The sequence below is a fragment of the Muscardinus avellanarius genome, assembly GCF_963383645.1.
Source record: "Muscardinus avellanarius genome assembly, chromosome: X".
Taxonomy (NCBI): Eukaryota; Metazoa; Chordata; class Mammalia; order Rodentia; family Gliridae; genus Muscardinus; species Muscardinus avellanarius.
In genome coordinates this window covers 112,479,640-112,491,040 of record NC_137792.1, presented here as the reverse complement: position 1 = coordinate 112,491,040, position 11,401 = coordinate 112,479,640, and positions in this window count along the sequence as shown.

Here is an 11,401-nt window from a genome sequence, read left to right as displayed (position 1 = left end):
ATAAATATTTATTGCTCCTCATCTTAGCAGGTTGGAGTATTGCAGAGTATGGGAGTTAATAGAATCCTAAGGCTAGATATGTCTATCAGTTATCATTTATAATTCAATCCAGCAAACATTGAGCACCGACAATGTGCTAAGTACTGGGAAACTGGGATCAAAGAAAAGAATAAAATGGCTTGTCCTGTCTTATATGGAATTAGCTTTGTTCCTTGCTAGGTCTTGGGTCTTTTTACCATCTGAATTTACTCTACCCTTTTCTAATTTGGTGCATTTTCCTATTGTTTCTATATTGTACTCCTCATAATATGAGTACAGATGCCCAGTTTTCCTAACACAGTAGGAAATTCCTTAGCAAAAGGTTGTCTCTAGCTGGACTGAAAAAAGATTTCCAGTCTCTTTTCATAAATGCTTCTCTTCCTAAACCTTCATTGGCTTAGCAGGCCCCGTTTAATAGAGAGTGATGCATTTTTTCGCTGTAATTCTGAAGAAAGAATTTTATTACTACTATCATCGTTGATGTGGAATTGGAAATAGTACTAGCCATGATGTATTATCTGTTGCCTTAGGATTATAGGGCAGAGTTACTGACTTCTGACTAATGAATTGAATGTAATCTGGGTTAGTTTTTAACTACCTGGTTGGTGACTGTGTTGATTTTCTACTATGGCTGCTGTAACAAATGACTAAAAACTTATTGTTTTATTATAATATTAAAGTTATTATTCTCTGGTTCTGGATGTTAGAAGTGGGAGTCTGAACTATGTTTCACTGGGATGAATCAAGATATGGGAAGCACCACACTCCCTTTTGGACACAGCGGGGTGTGGGAGACTATTTCTTTGACTTTTCCAGCTCTAAGAAGTTTTTCTATATTTATTGACTTATAACTGTCTTCCATATTTCAAAGCCTGCAATGGGGAATTGATTCTTCACATTACATCACTTCAGTCTTAATTCCATCATTACATTTCCTTCTCTGACTTTCACATCTGTACCTCCTTTTTCTATTTACAAATACCCCTGTAATTATATGAATCTGCCTGGATAGGTAATTTCTCTGACTCAGGGTTAGTTGACTTGCAATTTAATTCTGTCTACAACCCTACGTCCCCTTGTGCCATCAGTCTAACATATTCACAGGTTCTTGGGAGTAGGATATAGAGATTTTTTTTTTTGGTGGTACTGGGGCTGGAACCCAGGGGCCTTCTACCTCCGGGCTACACTCCGAGACCTATTTTATATTTTATTTGTAAACAGTCTCTTAAACCAGCTGAGGCTGGCTTTGAACCTGCCTGATCCTCCTGTCTCAGCCTCCCAAGTATGGGGATTACAAGCGTGCGCCACCACGCCCGGCTGGATATAGAGATTTTTTGAAAGGCCATTACCTTGATTACCACAGTGATTTGACTTTTTTTTGTAGTACTAGAGATTGAACACAGGGGGCATTCTACCTCTGAGCTACAACCTAGCCCTATTTTATTTTTGTTTTTAAAACACAGTCTTTCTAGGTTGCTGAGATTCTCACTTAGTTGCTGAGGCTGTCCTCAAACCTGTAGTCCTGACTCAGCCTCCCAAGTACTGCAATTACAGGCATGTGTCACTACACATGGCGATTTTTTTTTTTTACTTTTTATTTTGAAATATAGATTCACAGGAAATTACTGGATCAGAAAGGCCTTGAATACCCTTCACCCAGTTCTTCCAATGGTTATAACTTACACAACTGTAGTATACTAGTAAAACCATGAATTTGACATTGGAACAATGGATGTGTATAGTTGGAATGTCGTGTCATTTTATCACACGTGTATAGTTGTGTAACTACCACCACTACAATCAAGATGAAGTATTGTTCCATCATCACAAGAGTTCTCTCTTGTGCTGCCACCAAATTGTTTTGTGTCTGAACAGTTCATTCCTTCATACTGTGGAACAATATTCCATGATATGACTTAATCACAGTTTAGCCATTCACCTGTTGAGAGACATTTTGATTAGCTCCAGTTTTTGGCTGTTACAAATTAAGCTGCTCTGAAAACTAATATATGAAGTTTTGTGTGAACATAAGTTTTCATTTCTCTAGGAAAAATTCCCAGGAATGTGACTGCTGGTTTGTATGGTAAGTGTATTTTTAGTTTTTTAAACTAAAAAAAAATAGTTTTGCAGTTTTTAAAGAAACTATTTTAGCCAGACATGGTGGCACACACTTATGATCCCGATACTTGCAAGGCTGAGACAGGAAGATGACAGGTTCACAGCCAGCCCCAGCAGCTCAGTGAGGCTCTTCACAATTTAGTGAGATCCTGTTTCCAAATAAAAAATAAAATAAAATAGGGCTGGGATATAGTTCAAGGGTAGAATACCTCAGGGTTCAATCCCCAGTAACATACACACATACACACAAACTATTTTCCAGACTGTCTGTAATATAACTTATACTAATATCAACATTTCACCTGAGTAAATTGTAAAAACTTTACCTCTCTTATTTTTACCCTCCCCCATTTATAATACGATTACCGTAAATATTTCCTCTGTATATATTTAGAACTACATCAGCATTATGGGTTTTTTTTTTGCTTCAACTGTCAAACATAATTTAGAAAATGGTCTTTTCTCTTTGTTTTTCTTTCCTCCTATTGTTTCTTTTGTATCTTGCTTTCTCTTTAGAGACCTTCCCTTAGCTGTTCTTTTTGTGCAGCTTTGCTAGCAACAAGTTTTCTTAGTTTTCCTTCATCTGAGAATTCCCTGATTTCTCCTTAATCCTTGAAGAATATTTTTGCTGGAGATAAGATTCCAGGTTAGTTCTTTTCTGCAAGTGGTTTAAAAATGTGCCATTTCTTTCTAGATTCCATGGGTTCTGATGAGAAATCTGCCATTTGATTTGTTTTCCCCTTAAAGGTAAGGTACCATTACTCCTTTCTTCCTCTCTCCCTGAGCTACAGCCCCAGCCCTTTTTATTTCTACTTTTTTCCTGTACTGAGGATGGAACCCAGGGGCATCCTACCTTCAAGCTACACCTCCTTCCCTAATTTTTTTTTTGGTGGTACTGGGGTTCCTGGAAGCCCTCCTTCCTCCGGGCTACACTCCCAGACCTATTTTATATTTTTGAAACAGGGTCTCTTACGCCAGCACGGCTGGCTTCAAACCTGCGCGATCCTCCTGTCTCCGCCTACCAAGCGCGGGGATTACAAGCGTGCGCCACCACGCCCGGCTCCTAATTTTTTATTCTTTATTTTGAAACAGGGTCTCACTGAGTTGCAAAGAGGCTCACTAGGTAACTGAGGTTGTCTGAGAACTATGATCCTTTGGTCTCTGCCTCCCAAATGCTGGGATTACAAGCATGCGCCTGGCTTTATTTCTACTTTTTTTTTTTGGTGGTATTGGGGTTCCTGGAAACCCTTCTACCCCCAGGATACACTCCCAGACCTAGTTTATACTTTTTTAAATTTGGAAACAGGGTCTCTTAAGCCAGTGTGGCTGACTTTAAACCTGCGTGATCCTCTTGTCTCCGCCTCCCAAGCATGGGGATTACAAGCGTGCGCCACCACACCGGGCTTATTTCTACTTTTGAAACAGAGTCTCCCTAAATTGCTGAGGCTAACCTTGAACCTGCTATCCTCCTATCTTAGTCTCCCAGTACTTGGATAATAGGTGTGTGCCACCATGTCTTGGCTTGAGACTATTTTTTCCCCTTTGGCTTTCAGAAGTTTGACTATTTATTTAGGTCTGTATACTTTGGGAGATACTCAGCTTCATGAATCTGTAGATTTTTGTCTTTTGCCAATTTGGGGAAGTTTTAAACCACTATTGTTTCAAGTACTTTTTCTGTCCCACTTCTTGTATCATCCTAGGCCTTTTCTGATGAGAGGAAAGTTAGATCATTTTAAAATTCTACAGGTCACTTGAGGGACCTAGTGTATTTTTTCTCTATTTTTCCCCTAGTCTATTTTCCTTTTATTCAGATTGAATCATTCCTGTACTTCTATCTTCAAGTTAGCTAATTTTTCTCAGTCTTCTCCATTCTGCTGTGGAGATCATAATCAAGTTTTTTATTTTGGTTATTTGTCATTTCTATAATTTTCACTTGGTTTGTCTATATATTCTCTATTTCTTTGATGAGATTTTCTACTTTTTCTTAAAAAGTTATTTGTCATTGCTTATTGATTTGGTCATGGTAGCTTTAAAATCTTTGGAGATTCTAATATCTCTGTTATCTTCATTTGGGTATCTACTGATTGCCTTTTATTTATTTTGAGATATTTCCGGTTCATGGTATGATTATTTTCATAGAAATCTGAACATTTTATAGTATATCGAGACTCTGGATTTTATTTAAACCTTCTGTTTTAGCTGGTTTTGTCATTACTCTAACAGGGGAAAGGAGTTTCTGTCATTACTACCAGGTGGAAGTAAAAGTGCAAATTTCCCTCTCAGCCTCCTTGACACATGGAAGGCATTATTGCTGAGTAGAGGTTGAAATTCCACCACATTTCAAGTGTGTGGTAGCTACTCATCATATGTGGCTACCATATTGGATAATATATGTATAACATTTCCATCTCTATTTTGGGAAGGCTGAGGTTTCAGGAGGGAGCAATAAAGGAGCATGAATCGACAGGAATTGAGATTTGGAGTTAGTTACTATAGCAAAGGTGAAATAAGAAAGAATCTACATATTGCATTTGAGGTCCATGTATGGGATTTGTTTCTAAAACCTAAGGTACTATGAGTTCTAGTGAAACATGGGCATAGGGAATTCAGCTGGTCTGTTTGTACTCAGCAGAGCAGAGCCAATACTCAAAGTATTAACCAAGTTTCTTCCTCAACCTTTGTAAGGGAAGTGGAGTGACATGCTGCAGATTTGGGTAGAAGGAATTCCCAGTTTGGGGGCAGTTAGTTTATTTAATTCATAGAAATAAACTCCACATTCATGACTGAAGTAACCATTCATTGAGGAAATATTAACAGAAAAGAGTGGACTGTGAAAAGAGTATTCATTTGGTTTGTAGAATCTAGGGTTTATTTGGCATCTTGGTGGCCCTGATATTCTAATTCTTGAGGTTTCCAGCATGCCTAGCTAGGTGTGGGGCATTTGTGAAAAAACTCTGTTCCTCACAGAGCTCTGTGCTGGTTTGTTGGCACTTTTGTCCAAGGCCCAGAGAGTTAATAGACCCTGTTACACAGCTTCTTTGTATATAGTGGAGTAACTGTTGCCTTCTCAAGTCTCTTTTTCTTAGAATAGTGGAGGTGTCCTCAGTGTAGATACAGTGTTCTCAGTCTCTCCTTGGGAAAGTGTAGTTACATTTTTTCTTTACTGGCTCTCTGTATTATTTGTGCATACATTTCTATGTGTTTGTATTGGGCTCCCTGTGTACTGCATCTATTGGTAAGAGAAGAGGTGTTCTCAGTGTCTGTTGAATGTGTGTTATATGATTGTCTTTTCCTATAGCAAGTACTATATGGGCAATTCTGTAGCCTTGTCATGGTATGATGTTTCATAAATGACGTAGTCAAATCCATTCAATTAAATATATGAAATATATGAAGGGAAGAGGAATTGTGCCTGTGCTGTAATGAGTTTTTCAGATCCATGTGGTTTGACTTAAAATTTAACAAAAACACGTACTCATCTGAGAAAGAAGCAGTTTGAAAGTTAGGCTATTAAAATACACAATAAAAACACAAAATTACGTGTAATTAAATCAATATTAGTTTAATAAACCTTGAAGCTAAATGTGTTCAGAAAAAAGGTCATGCTTTATAACCCAAGGCCAAGGTGTGAGTCATAAAACCCTAGACCATGGATCACCCAGATTTTTCTGAAATCTGTACATGTGGGGAGGAGGTAAGTATACCTGTTTGCTACTTGGAGATGATACAGTTGGAGCCAACAAAGTCCTGATTTGTCATTTTGTCTCCCAAGAAGGCCCCAAATACATCACTTGATTTTGAAGACAGAGGTCATCAGTTGTACTGAGGGGCCAAAGGGTCAGGATACAGCTATATGGATATGGAAAGATAACCTGGAATCAGTCTTCCTTGCCATTGACCTTATGCTTTTCCTATAAGCCACTGGTTTTATTCCTATTTTAATAATGCTTTGGTAGTTTGGATTTGGCACCTGAATGAAGGGAAAGACCCATTTGTTTATTTTCCAAATAAAGTAGTGATGTCATATTATGACACCATTGACTTGTGATTCTTTAAGACCATGTCACTTCTTACCCCACTCCTAATAACTCTCCAGGAGGCCCTGCTCCCTGTTACTTACAGCACTGAAATGCTGGCTGCCGCATGGTATAGGGTGGCAGTGGCTACAATGGGGACCCAGAGGAGGAGCTTCCATTTCCAGACATTCAGGTAGAGAGGCACTCAGGCAGCTGAGAGAGCCCGAGATAGGAGAGGGAACAGTGGGCAGAGAGCACTATGAAGATTCCCATTACTGAGACAGAGAGCTGAGGGAGACAGCAATGTATTCAGTGGTCCTGAGGAAGTAGAAACATACATGGTGTGCTCGTATTCAGGAGACAGTTATGCCAAGAGACCTTTATTTAAGGTCTGCCAATAATACTATTAAGGCTACCAATAATACTATCTTATAATTCTATAGCACCTTTCTTCTAAAGGAGTCAAAGTGCTCCTATATTTTATTTCATCTGGCCTCACAAACATCTTCGTGGACTTTGGAAAAATAAGTATCAATGACTATAAGATAAGTTACATCCCCCAACCCCTGTACCCCACTCCAGGCATCAGAATTTTCAAACTATAAAATGGAAGCTTGCATGATGGTAGCATTTTTCAGATGGAAGAACTGAACCTTAGTGACTTTAAAGTGAATTGCTCAAAAGCCATGCTGTATCTCAGGGACAGAGTAATGATTACAGGCTTGGCCTTGATCTCTGCCCTTAGATTGCTCTGTCAATGGTCTTTTTGAACAGTGAGGTAAGGGGGAGTCTTGCTTCTAAACACATGAAGCCTGGGCTTATCCATTGTATTTAACACTCTGTCCTGCCTGACTGCTTTCCCAGCCTGTTCCCTGTTACTTATCAGCAGGGCCTTCAACCTTCCCCTTGATGTTGTCCAGGATCCACATCTTGTTTGACTGTAGCTGTTTTCCTGGCATATTGTGTGGCTTGATGCAAGGTCATTGCTACCCTTAGCAAATTCTGAAGCTGGTGCTTCAATTACATCAGCCAAGAAACTTCAAAAACATTATAATATGAGATACTCTCAAAAATCAAGGAGAGTCTATACATTATAGCTTTGTTGGAGAAGAGACCGACACACAGGGCCACAGAGAAGGGGAATCAGAAGATAGTGAGTTGATAAAAGCAAATGAATTCAGTGATTGATCAATATGCAGCAAAGAGGCCAAGATGACTGATATTTCTTCAGAGTTAGGGGGCTAACCATGACATTTCTGACAGTGAAAGGGATTTAGCTTGGGAAAAGGAAATAGGGGAACATGAAAAGCTTTATCTTCAGCATGTTCAGCTTTCATAGTAAGACATTTAGTTTAAATTTTTTTGTGAACTAAGTACCATGAGAGTAAATTCAGAGAACTGTGTTCCTTGTATGATTCCTGGAAACCACTAGGAATTTGGCTCAAGAAGGGATGGCAGAAGGTGATTTGTGGTGAGTAACACCTTCTTGGAAGCTGAGATGGAAACTTTGTCAGTGAAAGGCTAGGTGATTGGAGGAGACTCACTAGAAGTTTCTTTCAGGAAAAGATCAGTGAAACAGAGAGAGGGGTTTAAAAGCATATGGTTGGGGGTGGGTGAAGGCTGGAACACCCAAGAGCCTTAATCTTATAAAAGGTCTATTCGTTAGATTGTTGGCTTATGGTTTAGAACAGGAAGTTAAGTTACTTTAGGACAAAAATGTCCCAAGGCTCCCAGTGTTTCTAACATCTCAGTGACTCCCTCTTTAATTTTTCTTTCTCTTGTTACTTTTTTCCCTTTTGAACTAGTTTCTAAGATTGAATTCATGTGTCATTTAAAAAAAATAATCCATGAGGGCTACGGATGTATTTTACTGGTAAAGTCGTTGCCTAAGTATGCTCAAGGCCCTGAGTTCTATCCCCAGCACTGAAAAAAGCCATGAATATTTTACAAATACTGAAAGTATAGAAAAGAAATAATCCAACATCTTGCTTTTAAAAATTATATATGTTTATGTTTTGAGTAATTAGAAAAATACTGGAATACTGAAAATACTGAATACTGAAAAGCCATACTGAGAATAAATAATATAACAAACACACCTGGATCTCTACTCAGAACCGATAAACTACTAACATTTTTTTTTTTCGGGTCTGGGGATGGGACCCAGGGGCATTCGACCTCCGAACTACAACCCCTACCCTATTTTTTATTCTTTATTTTGAATCCAGGTTTCACTGAGTTGCAGAGAGCCTCACTAAGTAGCTGAGGCTGTGTGCGAATTGCGATCCTCCGGTCTCAGCCTCCCGAATGCTGGGATTACAAGCGTGCACTACCACGCCCAGCTTAACTACTAACATTTTAAACACAAAATTTTCTTTATATTTTTTTCAGTGGGAGAAATGAAGCATTACAGACAAGTTAAATTCTATACTCTATTCCAATCTGAGTTTTCTCCATCCATTTAAGGAGGCAAACACTAAGATGAATTTGGTATTTATTTATTTTATTTTGTTTGTATACTTTTTCATATATATACTTATACCCATAAATAATATATGGAACATTTCAATGTGTTTTTAAAAGATATATATATATATATATATATATATATATACTATCCTAATGTAAGAATCATTCTGCAACTAGTTATTTTCTCCAACTCAATATCTTGATTATTAATTTATTCTATTTTTATTATTACTTTTAAAAATTTTTAAAAAATTTTAAATTAAAAAATGTTTAATATACTTTTATTGGTACGTTGTAGTCTCACATCATAACAAAGTTCAAAGTAATGGGGACATATATGCACACAGCACTTGGTAAACTCCTGGATTTTTTTTTTTTTTTTGCTTATTGGGTGCTTAACATTTAATTTTTTCAGTACTGGGGATGGAATCCAGGGGAATTCTACCTCCAAGCTATACCTCCAGCCCTATTTTTTATTCTTTATTTTAAAATAGGGTCTCACTAAGTTGCAAAGGGTAAGTAGCTGAGGCTATCTGTGATCCTCCTGTCTCAGCCTCCCAAATGCTGGGATTACAAGCATGCACCACCACGTTCGGCTAACATTTAAATTTTTATCGGTACATTGTAATGGTACATAATAGGTTTAAATGATACATTAATATGTGCATATAACATTATTTGGTCAGTTTCTCATTTTTTATATTCCTCTTTTCCACTGTGTGCTCTAGAGCCAATGACATGTACTTTACTCTTTTATGATAAAAATAGTATATAATCACATTACAGAAAAAACTGGAAAATTCAACCATTTGATGGTTCTTAGCACCAGACAGCTCCATGTCCTACTATAAATTTCTGTTGGCAAAGGCTCTAGGCAGCTCAGCTGGTCTAGTGATTATGGCTATAAAACACTAAAGAACAAAATTGGGACACCTCCTTACCAGTCTCCTACAACTTTCATGAGTAAACAGAGACCTAGAGAAGGAAAAGCAACTTCTTAAGAGCATACATCTATTTAATATTGTACTTGAGATTCCTGAATCCCTGTCCTGTATTTTAAACCTTTTCAAGGAAAACTGTAGTGAGGGAGGGAGGGAAGAAGAAAGGAAGGAGAGTTACCTAAAATGGTAATTTTCATTATGAAATAATCAGTTTAATAAAGTATGGGAAATATAGGAAAGAAGAAAATAAAGAAATCAAGGACTGCATATTTAAAAATATATTATCTTTTGATCTTTTTTTTCCTATGTGGAGTTCATGTTTCTTTGATGTACCTTATCTTGCTCTTTTTTTTTTTTGTTGTTTTTTTCAGTACTGGGGATGGAACCCAGGAGAATTCTAGCTCTGAGCTATACCCTCAGTCCTATTTTTTAAGTCTTTACTTTTTTGAAACAGAGACTCACTGAGTTCCAAAGGATCTCGCTAAGTAGCTGAGGCTGTCTGCCAACTGTGATCCTCAGTTCTCAGCCTCCTGAATGGTAGGATTACAAGAGCGTGCCACCACACCTGGCTTTATCTTGCTTTTTTCAATTTAACATTAAAATGTCATAAAGCCTGTTTACCAATGAAATTGTGTACATTGAAATCTTGCAAATAAATATTTTACTGCACATGTTTACTGTTTTGTTATTAAAATGCTATAGGCATGGACTTGTGTAGAAAAGGTAACAAAGACCTAGGTATATTCCCCAGGAAGGTTTGTTCCTGTTCTTTACCCAGATATAATTGTTTTAAAGCAATTAACAAAACTTAGATTCGGGATTCCTGGTCCTGAAGTATTCATTCATAATACTTAAATTTCCCTCAGAAATGCTTGGGGTCTGACCAAGGGATGCCTTGATAGACTCCTCCACCTCTACAGCAAGGGTATGAGGCACTTTTGGGGACCAAAAGGAGTGACCTCCAGAGTTGCCTGGCTCAGAGAAACTGACTCTAAGGAAAAGACTGTTGGTCTTTTACCTGGTCCATGGAGTGGGTGGAGTGCTCAATTTTTCCAGAACCGGAACACAGAGAGGATGGCAATCATTAAAATGTCTTCAGTGCTTACTAAGAGAGGAGAGGCATCCTTCCCCCTCAAACCACTTGTACGTGCACACACACACACACACACACACACACACAAAAATTGGTTGTGCACAATTTGGGTTGCATTATTTAATTGTGACATGCAAAGCTGAATTCAACTATCAAGACTTATTTGGATAAAGGTTAAGTGATGGTTTTGTATTCTAGGTAGTTCAACGTGTTTGAAATAACCAAGCACTGAGGGATTAAGCTACTCACTCAAGGTCACACAGCAGAAACCAAGGACACTGAAATTAAAAAAATATAATGAAAAATGAAAGTGCCATTATCCTGGGTCTTGGATCTTGGAAAGCTGGATCTTAGCCTGCGAACCCTAGCCCACACTTCTGCCTTAATCAGTTTAATTTGTTTCCAGCTTGCCCTTGCCACCTTTGATTCTCTTTGTATCTGCCAAATATCAATTTATAGTAGTTTTCTGAAGTGCTTGACAGTTTCAATTTTTTTAGTTCCAGGCTCTATTCTTTTTACACAGGGCTAGAAAGCCATTAGAGTCATGTTAGTGGCTAGATTAATTTCTGCCCAAACACTTACTAAGGGCTGGTTTGTGTGTGGAGGAGGGGCAGGGGCTACTGTGAATCACTGGGAACTCCAGGATTGAGAATGTTCAGATTTTAAAACTGAAATAACTAAACAAATTCCCCTATAAAATAGAACAGTCTTGCTGGGCATGGTGG